We start from the raw sequence: 17,040 nt of genomic DNA, 5'->3' as shown, positions 1-17,040 counted from the left end.
CATATTGTTCCTGGTCAAAATGTTAAGGGTAATATCTGGGCAGTGCTCCGTGACATTATTTCAAAAGCGAAATCTGCCAAAATGGATTTGGACATAAGGGGACTTCTAACATATTGTAGTGTTGTAGGGTATCACATGGTCGGCCCCGTACGACTATAGCCTTTGCTTACTTGTTTTCCAATGAATTTTACATTTTCAATTATCAGACAATAACATCGGCAATTATTACTACTTTTGCAAATATGCATTCAAGGATACGTGTGGCTTGGTATGCTTCCCAATGTTTATGTTTACTCAATGCCAATATAACATCAGACACCCATTCACCTTTTGGGTTGTCTACTAACAATGCCTTCAACTAACATTAAAAGTGTAAAAGGAGGAATGTGTCGTAATGTAAACCAAAGCACACCGTGTCATAAGATATCGTTTTTGTTAGTAAATTACAGTGGGACTTTATTTATTTTTATACCCTACACCACATAGTGGTAAGGGTATTATGTCTTTGTGCATTTGTTTGTAACATGGAGAAGGAAACGAGATAGACCCATAGTTACTTTTGAGAACCTTCATAGAATCACTTTCTGAGTCGATTTATGCACGTCCGTCCGTCCGTCCGTAAGTCCGTCTGTCTGTCCATGTATTCTTGTGAACAAAATGCAGGTCGCATTTATTATCCGATTGAGATGAAATTTTCCAAACAATATTTTTTTGGCCCAAGGACGAACCCTATTGAAATTGGTGAGAATCGGATCAAATTTAGATATAGCTCCCATATATATCTTCATCCGATTTCGGGTTAAATGAGCACCAAATGTCCACTATCAGTCCAAATTACCTGAATTTTGGCACACCCAACCGGGTTCGGCCTAGAAGCAAGTATATCAAATTTGGAGAAAATCGGTTCAGATATAGCTATAGCTCCCATATACATCTTTCATCCGATTTGATCTTTAAGTCCCTCACATTCCTACTATGCACTCCACAACCGTGATATTTGGTACCAGGTATTAGATGGAGCACAGAAATAGCTGTTTTAAATTTTATCGAAATCGGTTCAGATTTGGATATAGCTCCCATATATATCTTCATCCGATTTCGGGTTAATTTACCACCAAATGGCCAATATAATTGGCGCATGTGACCGAGATTAGCCTTAAAGTAAATACAACAAATTTGGAGAAAATCGGTTCAGATTTGGATATAGCTCCCATATATATCTTAATCCGATTTCGGGTTAATTGTGCTCCAAATGGCCGATATAAGCCCAAATGGACTGAATTTTAGTACATCGGACCAAATTCAGCCTAGAAGCAAGTATATCAAATTTAGTGAAAATCGGTTCAGATATAGATATAGCAAGCATATATATGTTTCATCCGATTTAGTGTTTTAGTCCCTTACATTCGTAATGTTCACTCCACAACCGTGATATTTGGTACCAGATATAAGGTACAGCCCAGAAATAGCTGTTTGTAATTTTATCGAAATCGGTTCAGATTTGGATATAGCTCCCATATATATCTTCATCCGATTTCGGGTTAATTGTGCACCAAATGGCCGATATAAGTCCAAATGGACTGAATCTTAGTACATCGGACCAAATTCAGCCTAGAAGCAAGTATATCAAATTTAGTGAAAATCGGTTCAGATACAGATATAGCAACCATATATATGTTTCATCCGATTTAGTGTTTTAGTCCCTTACATTCGTAGTGTTCACTCCACAACCGTGATATTTGGTACCAGGTATTAGATGGAGCACAGGAATAGCTGTTTTAAATTTTATCGAAATCGGTTCAGATTTGGATATAGCTCCCATATATATCTTCATCCGATTTCGGGTTATTGACCACCAAATGGCCGTAATAGCATCAATTTTGGCAAATCCGACCGAAACCAGCTTAGAAGCAAGTACACCAATTTTAGTAAAAATCGGTTCAGATATAGCTATAGCTCCCATATATATGTTTCATCCGATTTCGTCTTTAAATCCCTCACATTCGTAATATGCACTCCACAGAAATGATATTTGGTACCAGTTATCAGATAAACCCCAAAAATAGTTGATTTTAATTTTATTAAAATCTGTTCCGATTTGGATATGCCTCCCATATATATCTTCATCCGATTTCGTGTTAATTGTGCATCAAATGGCCAATATCAGCCCAAATGGCATGAATTTTGGCAAATCCGACCGAAACCAGCCTATAAGCAAGTACACACATTTTAGTAAAAATCGGTTCAGATATAGCTCTAGCTCAATATATATGTTTCATCCGATTTGCTCTTTAAGTCCCTTACATTCGTAATATACTCTTCACAGGAATGATATTTGGTACCAGATATCAGATAAAGCCCAAAAGTAGTCGCTTTTAATTTTCTCAAAATCTGTTCAGATTTGGATATAGCACCCATATGTATCTTCATTCGATTTCGAGTTAATTTTGCAACAAATGGCCAATATCAACCGAAATGGCATGAATTTTGGCATATCTGGCCAAATTCAGCCTAGAAGCAAGGACACCAATTTTAGTAAAAGTCGTTTCAGATATAGCTATAGCTCCCAAATATATCTTCATCCGATTTCGGATTAAATGTGCAGCAAATGGCTAATATTGGTACATCAAATTTAGTGAAAATATATAGGATATACCTCCTATATATATATATTCATCCAATTTCGTGTTGATTGCGCACCAAATGTCCAATATCAGCCCAAATGTCCTGGGTTTTGGCAAATCTGACCGAATTCAGCCTAGAATCAAATTCATCAAACTTGGTGAAAATCGGTTCAGATTTAGCTATAGTTCGTAAAATGCACGATAGAATTAGATAGATTTTGATTTTGTACCAAATATCTCATAGAGCTCTGAAATGCCCTGTATAAACCTTTTTACGAGAGCTCTACTAAATATGCATAGTGGTGTAGGGTATCATATAGTCGGCCCCGCCCGACTTTTGAGCTTTCCTTACTGGTTTTTTTAATCTCACTGTAAGGCATTTACACCATTTGTTTTATAAATCATAGAAAAAAAGTAATTCTGACAGGATAAGAAGGAATACATGCGGAGCAAAATCGTGAGCTAAGTGGTAGTAGAAGTCTTGTCATAACGATGTGCAATTTTTCCTATGATGTGCTGTCGCGTTTGCCTTTGAGGACAACATGTTATACACACACTCAAATATTTATACATTGGAACATATTCTAATTTTTGTTGCTATTTATTTCTCTTCCAAAAACATTTCTAGATTTCTTGGGAACAAACAATATTCCTTACATTTATTTGAAAAAGAAAAATGAATGAAAACAGAATGGCTGAGGGTTGTCTGTGTCGTTTGTTTTGTAGTGGATTTCTTGGTTCCTTGGTATGACTTATTTTATAGTCAAAAGGATGAGGTATATTCGTAGGACATGTTATATGCTGTTTGCATATATTTGAAACCATTTGAAAATATTTGTTCTTCTTTACGTGCACAAGCAGCAAGTTTGTTTTATGCAATTCTTCTCCAGTTTCTGTTGTAAAGCTCATTGTAAATATAAATAAAATAAAACACATGGAATGAAAAACTTAATATAAAACAAGTAAGCAAAGGCTATAGTCGTGCGGGGCCGATCATGTGATACCCTACAACACTACAATATGTTAGAACCTTCCTTATGTCCAAATCCATTTTGAAAGACTTCGTTTTTGAAATTATGTCACGGAACACTGCCCCTTATCATTTTGACTAGAGACATTTGCCCAGTATTATATTGGTTCAGGCGTTTCGATTGGCTTCAATTGTTTGATCAGGATTTTTTTCTGTTTTTGGGTCATATAAACCCCTATATATTTTGCGGTCATCTTCAAAAGCAAGAGACCCTTCTGTATCTCTTAATTTAGACTCATCTATATTATTTGCTCGTCTACGATATTTGTCCATATTCTTCAACGAAATCAGCACAAAAAGGCCAGAATTTCGCTTTTGTGTATTTGGGATATTACCAGTAAGTTATTTTCAGCGTGTCGGTAGAATGGAAATGTTGGTATTTTTTCACACAAAAGTAGCGGTATCCGCTATCCTAAACTCTAACTTCATGCGAGATTTCGTGTCCTTTTGTGACCCTTATAAAGACTGCAAAATCAGGAACATTTTTAGTTCTTGGTCCATTTCAACCCCTAAATATATTGCGGACTCTTTGAAAAAATAGGCCTAGTCCTTCTTAGCCTAACCCTACCCTTTTGGTCAGGATCGGACGATAATTGCAATCTGTATATAATAACCCCAACCTATGTTGTAAGGTATATGTATATAAATATTACAAAATATACATATCAATATTTTAAGTCAAATTGAAAAAATCGCATGCGATAAAAAATATGAAAAAATAAAAATATTTCACAAAATACTACAAAATCTATATTAACGACATTACATGCATCTTTTCATGCGATTTTTATAGATTTTATTCGTTTATGTCAAGAGGGCATTCTGAATTGACAAAGTTTGTCAAAATCGGTTCAGCCATTCTTGAGATATAAGCATTCTAGCTATCATCCCCTTCCTTTGTATATATACATTGTATATATTTCGCTAAATATATCCGATAAATTTCCTATCGGCAATTACGAAACGGTCAGAATTGACTGTTCGTCTATTCATGATTTCGCCGGGATTAAATATATCCGCGGTTTATTGGAAAATTTGACTTTTGTTTAACACAAATGTTAAGGTCTATTTCACCCACTAAATATTACCCATTGGAAGGCTTCTGCCCAGCCATGAGCTCTAGCTCCATGCTAACTTCCGCGTCGATTGGTCTATAATTGCTACCTGTAGAGCAACTGCAAAATCAGGAAATTTTTCAGTTTTTGGTCCATTTCAACCCCTAAATATTATATGATCATCTCTAAAAGCAATAGGGTTCTATTCTGGCTCTAGCCTCCCCTCCATTCTAAATTTCGTGAAGATTAGGCCATAATTGCGACCTGTAGAGTGATTACAAATTAACATGGACAGACGGACATACATAGCTAGATCGACTCAGCTCGTCGAGATAGGAAGATCCATATATACTTTCCTATGTGGGAAATCAATATTTCGAGCTGTTACATAATTTTTGCCAAATCAAACTTATAACACCCCCAACACATAGTGTTGTAGGGTATTGTTTACGCAAGAAATATTAAATTAATTTATTTGCATTGTTTGGAAATGCCCCTCTTTTTTGTCGTTCTAATTTCATTGTGTTTGATTTTGCATACTCGTTAGACTGCCTACTCCTTATTGTTACACCATTGAACTGTCAACTAGCAGTTTTCTAACGAGTATTGGTTTGCGCCGACGCCACCTTTCGGCATTATTCTTCTTCGTATCGATCGATCGTAACACAGGTAACCTGTTTGCTAATTTTCCCCTTTTTTCTATTATTTATTTATCAATAAAGCGACTGCTTTTATTTGAATTTTAAACTAAAATTATTTGTGTTTTTTATTTCTTTTTTTTCCTTTATTTATCGGAGCGCAATTTCGGCGCATTTACATTTTGGTCCATTCGAACCGGACGCGAGCCTTGGGAAATATTCTAATTGGTTTTCGTTCCCTTTATATTTTCGCAGCCTTCATCATCAACATCATAATCATCCGCATTAACATCATCCCCCATCATCATCATCATCTACATAAACAAAACATCAGGTAGGTGCAGTGTTTTTATTTATTTGTGAGCTCGCGTTTCAAAAAAAAAAAAAAAAAAATAAATAAATAATAATAACAAAAATCAAAAGTGTCCAAAGTCCAAAAGCATTTCGTTTTACAACAACAAACGGCCGCTTTACAACGCACCGCGTATCAGTGTTGCCGTTTTGGGCGTTTCCGTCCAAATCTGGGCGGAAAAAAGATAAATTTTGTGGTTTGGGCGGATTTTGAGCGGATTTTTTCCATATTGGGTACACATTTATTATACCCTACACCACATAGTGGTAAGGGTATTATGTCTTTGTGCATTTGTTTGTAACATGGAGAAGGAAACGAGATAGACCCATAGTTACTTTTGAAAACCTTCATAGAATCACTTTCTGAGTCGATTTATGCATGTCAGTCCGTCTGTCCGTCCGTCCGTCCGTCCGTCCGTCTGTCCATGTATTCTTGTGAACAAAATGCAGGTCGCATTTATTATCCGATTGAGATGAAATTTTCCAAACAATATTTTTTTGGCCCAAGGACGAACCCTATTGAAATTGGTGAGAATCGGATCAAATTTAGATATAGCTCCCATATATATCTTCATCCGATTTTGGGTTAAATGTGCACCAAATATCCACTATCAGTCCAAATTTCCTGAATTTTGGCACACCCAACCGAGTTCGGCCTAGAAGCAAGTATATCAAATTTGGAGAAAATCGGTTCAGATATAGCTATAGCTCCCATATATATCTTTCATCCGATTTGATCTTTAAGTCCCTCACATTCCTACTATGCACTCCACAACCGTGATATTTGGTACCAGGTATTAGATGGAGCACAGAAATAGCTGTTTTAAATTTTATCGAAATCGGTTCAGATTTGGATATAGCTCCCGTATATATCTTCATCCGATTTCGGGTTAATTGACCACCAAATGGCCAATATCAGCCCAAATGGCCCGAATTTTGGCACATGTGACCGAGATTAGCCTTAAAGCAAATACAACAAATTTGGAGAAAATCGGTTCAGAAACAGCTATAGCTCCCATATATATCTTCATCCGATTTCGGGTTAAATGTGCACCAAATGTCCACTATCAGTCCAAATAACCTGAATTTTGGCACACCCAACCAAGTTCGGCCTAGAAGCAAGTATATCAAATTTGCAGAAAATCGGTTCAGATATAGCTATAGCTCCCATATATATCTTTCATCCGATTTGGTGTTTAAGCCTCTCACATTCGTAATATGCACTCCACAAGAATGATATTTGGTACCAGATATAAGATACAGCCCAGGAATAGCTGTTTGTAATTTTATCGAAATCGGTTCAGATTTGGATATAGCTGCCATATATATCTTCATCCGATTTCGGGTTAATTGTGCACCAAATGGCCGATATAAGTCCAAATGGACTGAATTTTAGTACATCGGACCAAATTCAGCCTAGAAGCAAGTATATCAAATTTAGTGAAAATCGGTTCATATATAGATATAGCAACCATATATAAGTTTCATCCGATTTAATGTTTTATTCCCATACATTCGTAATATTCACTCCACAACCGTGATATTTGGTACCAGATATAAGATACAGCCCAGAAATAGCTGTTTGTAATTTTATCGAAATCGGTTCAGATTTGGATATAGCTCCCATATATATCTTCATCCGATTTCGGGTTAAATGTGCACTAAATGGTCAATATCAGCCCAAATCAACTGAATTTTCGTACATAAGACCGAATTCAGTCTAGAAGCTAATACGTAAAATTTGGACAAACCCGGTTCAGAGATAGCTATAGTTCGTAAAATGCACGATAGAATTAGATAGATTTTGATTCTGTACCAAATATTTCATAGAGCTCTGAAATGCCCTGTATAAACCTTTTTACGAGAGCTCTACTAAATATGCATAGTGGTGTAGGGTATCATATAGTCGGCCCCGCCCGACTTTTGAGCTTTCCTTACTGGTTTTTCATTGTTTATTATACCCTACACCACATAGTGGTAAGGGTATTATGTCTTTGTGCATTTGTTTGTAACATGGAGAAGGAAACGAGATAGACCCATAGTTACTTTTGAGAACCTTCATAGAATCACTTTCTGAGTCGATTTATGCATGTCCGTCCGTCTGTCCGTCCGTCCGTCCGTCTGTCCATGTATTCTTGTGAACAAAATGCAGGTCGCATTTATTATCCGATTGAGATGAAATTTTCCAAACAATATTTTTTTGGCCCAAGGACGAACCCTATTGAAATTGGTGAGAATCGGATCAAATTTAGATATAGCTCCCATATATATCTTCATCCGATTTCGGGTTAAATGAGCACCAAATGTCCACTATCAGTCCAAATTACCTGAATCTTGGCACACCCAACCGGGTTCGGCCTAGAAGCAAGTATATCAAATTTGGAGAAAATCGGTTCAGATATAGCTATAGCTCCCATATATATCTTTCATCCGATTTGATCTTTAAGTCCCTCACATTCCTACTATGCACTCCACAACCGTGATATTTGGTACCAGGTATTAGATGGAGCACAGAAATAGCTGTTTTAAATTTTATCGAAATCGGTTCAGATTTGGATATAGCTCCCATATATATCTTCATCCGATTTCGGGTTAATTGACCACCAAATGGCCAATATCAGCCCAAATGGCCCGAATATTTGGTACCAGGTATTAGATGGAGCACAGGAATAGCTGTTTTAAATTTTATCGAAATCGGTTCAGATTTGGATATAGCTCTCATATATATCTTCATCCGATTTCGGGTTAAATGTGCACTAAATGGTCAATATCAGCCCAAATCACCAGTCTAGAAGCTAATACGTAAAATTTGGAGAGATAGCTATAGTTCGTAAAATGCACGATAGAATTAGATAGATTTTGATTTTGTACCAAATATCTCATAGAGCTCTGAAATGTCCTGTATAAACCTTTTTACGAGAGCTCTACTAAATATGCATAGTGGTGTAGGGTATCATATAGTCGGCCCCGCCCGACTTTTGAGCTTTCCTTACTGGTTTCTATTATTTATTTATCAATAAAGCGACTGCTTTTATTTGAATTTTAAACTAAAATTATTTGTGTTTTTTATTTCTTTTTTTTCCTTTATTTATCGGAGCGCAATTTCGGCGCATTTACATTTTGGTCCATTCGAACCGGACGCGAGCCTTGGGAAATATTCTAATTGGTTTTCGTTCCCTTTATATTTTCGCAGCCTTCATCATCAACATCATAATCATCCGCATTAACATCATCCCTCATCATCATCATCATCTACATAAACAAAACATCAGGTAGGTGCAGTGTTTTTATTTATTTGTGAGCTCGCGTTTCAAAAAAAAAAAAAAATAAATAAATAAATAATAATAACAAAAATCAAAAGTGTCCAAAGTCCAAAAGCATTTCGTTTTACAACAACAAACGGCCGCTTTACAACGCACCGCGTATCAGTGTTGCCGTTTTGGGCGTTTCCGTCCAAATCTGGGCGGAAAAAAAGATAAATTTTGTGGTTTGGGCGGATTTTGAGCGGATTTTTTCCATATTGGGTACACATTTATTTTTCATTGTTTATTTTTACGTAATTTTATTTTTTTTTTATTACTAACTGAATTTTATATTTTTTTATTGAGATCGTTATTTATTTTATAGATTTTTGTTAAGTTTTTTAATAATATATATAATACATTAGGCTATAGCAGTGCGGGGCCCACTGATACCCTACAACACTACAATATGTTAGAAGCTCCCTCATGTCCAAATCCATTTTGGAAGATTTCGATTTTGAAGTTATGTCACGGAGCACTGCCCAGATATTACCCTTAGCATTTTGACCAGGGACATTTTCCCAATATTTATGCACTCCTTCGTGCTGTTAGTTTTTGTGGTCCATTTTACGGCTAAATATATTCCAATGGTCATCCAAAATGCCAGTAATGTTGGTATTTTTTTACACAAAAGTAGTGGTCCATTCTACCCGCTGTCCTAAACTCTAACTTCATGCGAGATTTCGTGTCCTTAGGTTTATATTTGGGACCTTTTATAAATCAGGAACATTTTGAGTTGCTGGTCCATTTCAACCCCTAAATATATTGCGGACATCTTTGAAAACAATAGGCTAAGCCCTTCTGAGCCTAACCCTACCTTTGTGAAAAATTTCGTGAGGATCGAACGATAATTGCAATCTGTATATAAATAATAACCTTTACCTGTGTTGTAAAGTGTTAAAATATTACAAAACAAATACTTCAATATTATAAGTCAATTTGAAAAAATCGAATGCGATAAAAAATATGAAAAAAAATGTCACAAAATACTACAAAATCTATATGAACATCATAATTGGTATCTTTTTATGCGATTTTTTAGTATTTATACTTTAATGCCACAAGGACATTCTAACCCTTCCATGCACGACTTTTTTTTATTTAAAAACAAATAATTTTTTTTTTTTTTTTTTTTTGTGTAATTGGGATACTGGATTATCGAAAAATACATATTTTTTTAACTTTGCAAGTCGAAAGGCAGTGGAAAATGGATTTCCCTGGTTGTATCATATATGAGACATCATGCACTTATGTATTAAAACCAAACACATATATTCCAAAAATTTAATTTTTGATATTTATTTGGAATTGAAATAAAATAATGGCGTTTTCTTACATTTAGTATAAAAATAACATAATTCTTCTTGAAGAATTTAAAATATTAAGGGAAAAAATAACATAAAAACATAATTCATTTTGATTATTCATTTTTGATTATATATACATACAAAAAGGTTTTATAGAACATATTTATACATTTCTGTATAAGTACGTGAGATAACGGTTTGTTAATGGCCATGGAAAACTGAAAAACAGTTACGATCCTTATTGAGGCATAAATGTACTTTACATTTTTCACAATAAATATAAGATAAGCTTGAACATCCAGCTAGCTTACAGCGCTGCCGATCTCTCGCCCATACTGGAAAATGAGATAAATTATCCTCTCGAACATCTTTTGATGGAATAAAAGCTTCGTTAGGCTTTCTTTTCTTAGCTTCTATTTCATGAGACACGCGAGTCGATGGACGTCCAAGGGGTTTCACTGTTTGGCCGATTCTTCATAAACTTACCCCTATTTCAATGCGGAAATCCGCTAAAGATAAAGTTTTATTCTCGTTTCGCTCTTTTGAAATGCGTTTATACAGTATCCACGAGTTGACTGTTGTAATATCCAGTAAATGGTAAAATATTCGTATATACCATTTCTTGGATCGGAGTTTAATTTTATGGCGCTCAATAAGGCGTTTCACTACCCTTGAACTGTACAGCTTCTGGTGATAGCTGAAGATTTTGATTTTTCCACAAAATGTTGCTATATTTACGTTTCAAGTCTTCAATTTCTTTTTTGGAGTTTGCAGCGAATTGGCCAATGGTTTCATTTTCGTTCAAATAAGTTATTGGTAAATCATTTATATCGAAATCGTCTATATCATCGTCAGGTTCTGTATTATCCCCGGGTAACTCGGTGTGTGATCCGCTTATCGTAGGATTAAAGTTTTTTGAAAATTCTTCCTCATCACTACTATTATCATCTAAATCATCTTCGCTCTCGGAAAATAGATTAACTAAATTAGTTATCATTTCGTCATTTAAATATTTATATTTAAATGACATGGTTTATAGCTAAAAACAATTTTTTAAACGTGTTTTACTGTGAAATTGCATATACATATGTGGTTGTATCATATATGCTACAACCATTATTTTATTGCTAAACGCATAATGTATCATATATGGCACAACCGAAATAAACTACTTATTGACTACTAAAATATAAAATTTCTCAAATTCTCAAACTTAATACTGAAAAATACTAAACTACAAATAAGATATATAAACTAAATCTCTGATTTCAGAAGTACCTACAGTAAAACGTACGATTTATAGCAGCTTCTAAATTACACGTGCTTTTTCAGCGAATGTCACAAAACAACTGTTATTTCAGAATACATATTATCGCATAAGCTTTCAGTTCTTCTTTGATCTTGTTCGTTGATATGTCGTCTCACTTATTATAGCGACTTTTACCAATTTTTTGGAGATAACATATGTAAAAAATGAAAAAAACGTGGTTGTCTCATATATGATACAAAATGCATAGTAGGGCTAAATTGACAAAATTTGTCAAAATCGCTCCAGCCATTCTGAAGATATAAGCATACTTGCTGATATCCCCTTCCTTTGTATATATACATTGTATATATTTCTCTATATATCCGATATTTTTACTATCGGCATCTACGTAACGGTCAGAATTGACCTGTTCGTCTATTTGTGATTTCGCCGGCAGTAAAAATATTTGCGGATTAATGGAAAAATTGACTTTTATTTATCGCAAATGCTATGGTCTACTAAACCACTAAATATTACCTGATGGCCATCAAAATTGGAAGGCTTCTACCCAGTCCAAAGCTCTAGCACCATGCTAAATTTCGCTTCGATTGGTCTATAATTGTGACCTGTAGAGCAACTGCAAAATCAGGAAATTTTTCAGTTTTTGGTCCATTTCAACCCCTAAATATTATGCGATCATCTCCAAAAGAAATAGGGTTATATTCTGACCTTAACCCCAGTTATATTCTAAATTTCGTGAAGATCGGGCCATAATTGCGACCTGTAGGGTGATTACAAATTAACATGGACAGACGGACGGACGGACATACATAGCTAGATCGACTCAGCTCGGCGAGATAGGAAGATCCATATATACTTTCCTATGTGGGAAACCAATATTTCGTGGTGTTATATAATTTTTGGCCCAATCAAAGTTATAATACCCCCAACACATAGTGTTGTAGGGTATAAAAACCTGAATAATAATAACGACTTTAATGTATTTAATACATTGAATTCTGGTATTATGTTACTATTTCAAATATATATATAATACATGTTTAGTTTTGTAGAAACTGTACATGTTGTAAAAATAGTTTGTGTGTTGAATGTTCTTCTTTAAATTCTTATCTCATTTTTATTTGTCTTTTCGGAAGAATGTAAATTAGTTAAATAAAGAAAACACAAGATGCATGTGTTTTCCAAATGCCAGGTTTATGGTCGGTAATAAATAATGTAATAAATGTCACGGCCATAAATAGAAGATAAGAAAGAGACGATCACAAATTAGGTACGTTTCGTTTTCTCCCGCAACGTATTGTGTGCGTTAATGCACAGCGTGCATTAGTAAATAAAATGCATGTGTTAATGTATTAGATGTGTTAAGAATATGTTGTAAATAAATTGATTTCCCTTCCAGCCACGGAACGAGAAAGATCATCTCGCGGCGTTTTCTGTTTCTTTCGTTAGTTACATCGCTTTGTGATGAGGTTAGGAGTCGACCTCATCATTTGGTGACCCCGACGTGATAGTATCGCGTGTAGTTAGTGAAATTATTCGATAGGCTATATTTTCAGTGTCCGAGAAAATATTAGTTTATGCGAAATAAATGACGTGATAGGCGCGCATTTTCGTAGTAGTGAAGTGTGTTAGGCTTATTTGTTGTAGCGACGTAAAAGGTGCACTGTTGAAGCAAAGATAGTGTTAGATCTTTTAGTTGTGTAAAAGGAGACATGATAGGTAGCAGTGAAAGATTCTGTCGATCTATCTCTCCATATACTAACGCAATAGACGTGTAGAAAAAAGTGATTAGTTTATTCGTTTATTTTTTGAGTGCACATATATTTCGTCAATATGAATTTTGTAGACTTCATTCAAAATCAAAGGATGTTGGGCGAGTATATTGTGTCACTTTATTTAGAAATGGAAAAAATTGCTCTGTGTGGTGTAACTGAGGAAGCTAGGGAAAAATGTACCAAATTAGGTAGTTCCTTTACAGAAGCAAGAAAGGAATATTTAGATAACGAGAGGGAACTCCGTCGTATGAAAAAATTTACATACTCGGATTACATAGACGCCTTGGGAGTGTGCTATGCGACTAAAGATATCGAGAGAGTTCTAAACGGCATAGGTGTTTTTGTGCCCATAGAAATACCACGTTTAGATATCGATTATTTAGCTGAGGTGAACAGCTTAAGTTCATCGGAACAGTGTGGGAAAAATGCCTTACTGTTCCATTCACAGCCGCCAGACATTGGGATAACGGTTAAACTTATCGATGCTTTATTTGATTTTTGGGAGGAGATTAGAAGATGTTATTTCTCAAAAATAGAAATCATCGATAGAAGATTTCAAACATTATCGTCACAATACGTGCGGTTTTTGGATGTAGTTGGAAAACAGGATGACTACACAAGTCATTACCATTTTCTTAGAATTTGTTACCGCATAGTGAGAAGTGGGAACATTTCAAGAATAGCACCTAAAAAGGTGAACATGAAGAAGCATGTTGATAATGTTAAAGGTAGTTTAGGGACTCATCAAAAGGTAGTTGAGGACTTAGAAGCTATCGAAAGTAAAAATGAAAACGTTCGCCTTGATGTTCCGCGAGTCGAAGGAAAAATAGCGAGAAAAATTAAAATTGAAGAAGTGCTGCCCACAAGGAATTTACAGGAACACAAAAATCTTGTATTTGCTGCTCCTGACAAAGAAGAAAGTGAAATCCGGGCCAAGGATTGTATTGACGATGGACATAAAGAGAAGATTGATAATTTCCGTCTGGAACGTGCGAAATGGTTCAGAAGTCGTGGAGAACATAACAACATGAGTATAAGTAAACGACGTATCCACGCAGTAGATGTGTCCTTGAATTATGGAAAGGATTTAAAAATATCCCAGGTATCTGATCATCGCTGGCGGAGAGATCCAGACTTCAAGTGGTTGGTGGATGTCATGGGTGCAATTACCTAGTTTCAAGCAGCATACTTCGGAGATTATTTTTACGTTAGAAATTAATTTTGATATAAGATATAACTTTAGCACAGTTTTATTCAATTCTTAATATTAAGAAAATTATGTTTATTTTATATAATTTAACAAAAATAGAATCGATCGAATTTGTTAAAAGATTAGGATCTTTTAAGGCCGGGAGTATGTTTAGTTTTGTAGAAACTGTACATGTTGTAAAAATAGTTTGTGTGTTGAATGCTCTTCTTTAAATTCTTATCTCATTTTTATTTGTCTTTTCGGAAGAATGTAAATTAGTTAAATAAAGAAAACACAAGATGCATGTGTTTTCCAAATGCTAGGTTTATGGTCGGTAATAAATAATGTAATAAATGTCACGGCCATAAATAGAAGATAAGAAAGAGACGATCACAAATTAGGTACGTTTCGTTTTCTCCCGCAACGTATTGTGTGCGTTAATGCACAGCGTGCATTAGTAAATAAAATGCATGTGTTAATGTATTAGATGTAAGCTTTAGTGTTAAGAATATGTTGTAAATAAATTGAGTTCCCTTCCAGCCACGGAACGAGAAAGATCATCTCGCGGCGTTTTCTGTTTCTTTCGTTAGTTACATCGCTTTGTGATGAGGTTAGGAGTCGACCTCATCAATACATATAAAAAAAAACTTGAAGTAAAATAAGATAAAATTTTTATTTTCGCTAATGTATTTAATATATTGAATGTAAAAAACTTGAGTACCTTTTTTATATATAGTGTAAAATTTTCAATAAAATTTACTTGAATACAAACTATATACAAATTATTCAACTTTTTACAGTTTGGGCGGATATGGTCGATTTTGGGCGGTTTTTAGAAAAAATTTGGGCTGAAATAAAAATTTCAAACGGCAACACTGGAGCCAAGTTCTTTCAGAGTGAGAGAGTGACAGAGAGCAGAGGTAAAGGAGAGATGAGCATTCAAATCAATGCTGCTGCTCCCCCAACAAAACAAAAAAAGTAAAGAACGCGCTGCGCTTAACATAACGGTTGAACAAGTTGTAGGAGTTTCAAGTGAAGTTAACAACGAGTGGTACACTTTGGTTCTACTGTCAAATGATTTGAATGTAAAGCCAGAAAGAAGCATCTAATTGATTTGTTAAAATTTTTTTCAAAAATTTCAAAGATTTCCATTGCTTGTTTGATGTCTTGCTGAATTGCCTTAAATGGCTCCCAAGAAATCGACAATAGTCTTAAACGTTGAACAATTCATAAGGGACGTGGAACAGCGTCCGGCAATATGGAATCTGAATTTCCATTGTAACAAGGCATTTCTAGAGCAAATGTGGGATGAGCTATTATTATTGAACAGTGAAAACAAGTGAAAATAGATATTTGTTGCAAAAAAATAATCTGTGGAAAAAGTGGTTAAAATTTGTTTAAAAATCGCATTTTTGTGTTTGCGAACAGTGGTAATATTATTAATAAAATATAATTAACAATCGTGTTAAATTTCGATCATTTTATTAATAAAAATAATTCAAATTATTCCTCAGAGTGAATATTTCATATTCCTATTCGATTACCACTGTGGGAAAGTGAATAACAATAAGAAAAAAACCACCCTTTTGTTTCGCTGTTCAATAATACATAATTATATTTACATACATACGCGTGTGACATCCCAGCTAACAATTTTTTCCGAGGGCTCTGATGTCCGATTTTTTTTCGAGATTTTCTGCCGTTTCTTCAGAAAAGTTTCCGAGTAATCTGCACATACTCGTTTCTTTTGTTTTGTTTTGTAATGTACACTGGCCTAAATTGGCTGAGCAACTGAGATTAATGTATAAATATGTATTTTGGTCTAGATGACATAGACAAAGGATGTTAGTTGCTTTGGGTAAGATGTTATTACCACTCAGTTTGTTTCAGAAGGACTGCGGGAGCCTTTGTACGCTAACTTCAGTCGGGTGGGGGGGTTCGTGTCCTTCCATTACAAATCTGCAGGAGTACAGAAAAATATTATAGACTCCCTGAATGTTGTTAAATCGAATGATATGAAGTGTATGAAAAGTCCCACAAATTTACTATCTATTGCTCATATATTTGATATTCCCCATTTTACTATATCTCAGGTGGTGTGAGATATACGCCTCTTAACCCTCCCTAACCATAGTTCTGTTAGACGGAATTTGATACAGAACCCCATAACTCGTGTTACCTAGTTACGCCTTACCACTTCATGAAAACACGTTAGCTTCCTTAGTAATCCATTTCTTTAATTAGATAAACGCTCAAATATATGACATTATGAATCAAATTTTTATGCTATAATTATATGTAGTGAATAATTAAAATATTATAGGAAACATTATACTTAATCTAGAAAACAATATATGCTTAAAAATTACATTAACAAAAAAAAAAAAGAAAAAAGGAAATCTCAAAAAAATATTAGTAAATATATACGTGACACCCTAATATATAAATGACGTAATAAGTCTTATTGAATGAAACATGAAACATTACAATTGTAATATT

This window comes from Musca domestica, unplaced genomic scaffold (genome assembly GCF_030504385.1).
Source record: "Musca domestica strain aabys unplaced genomic scaffold, Musca_domestica.polishedcontigs.V.1.1 3, whole genome shotgun sequence".
NCBI lineage: Eukaryota > Metazoa > Arthropoda > Insecta > Diptera > Muscidae > Musca > Musca domestica.
Note: the sequence above shows the minus strand (reverse complement) of the source record.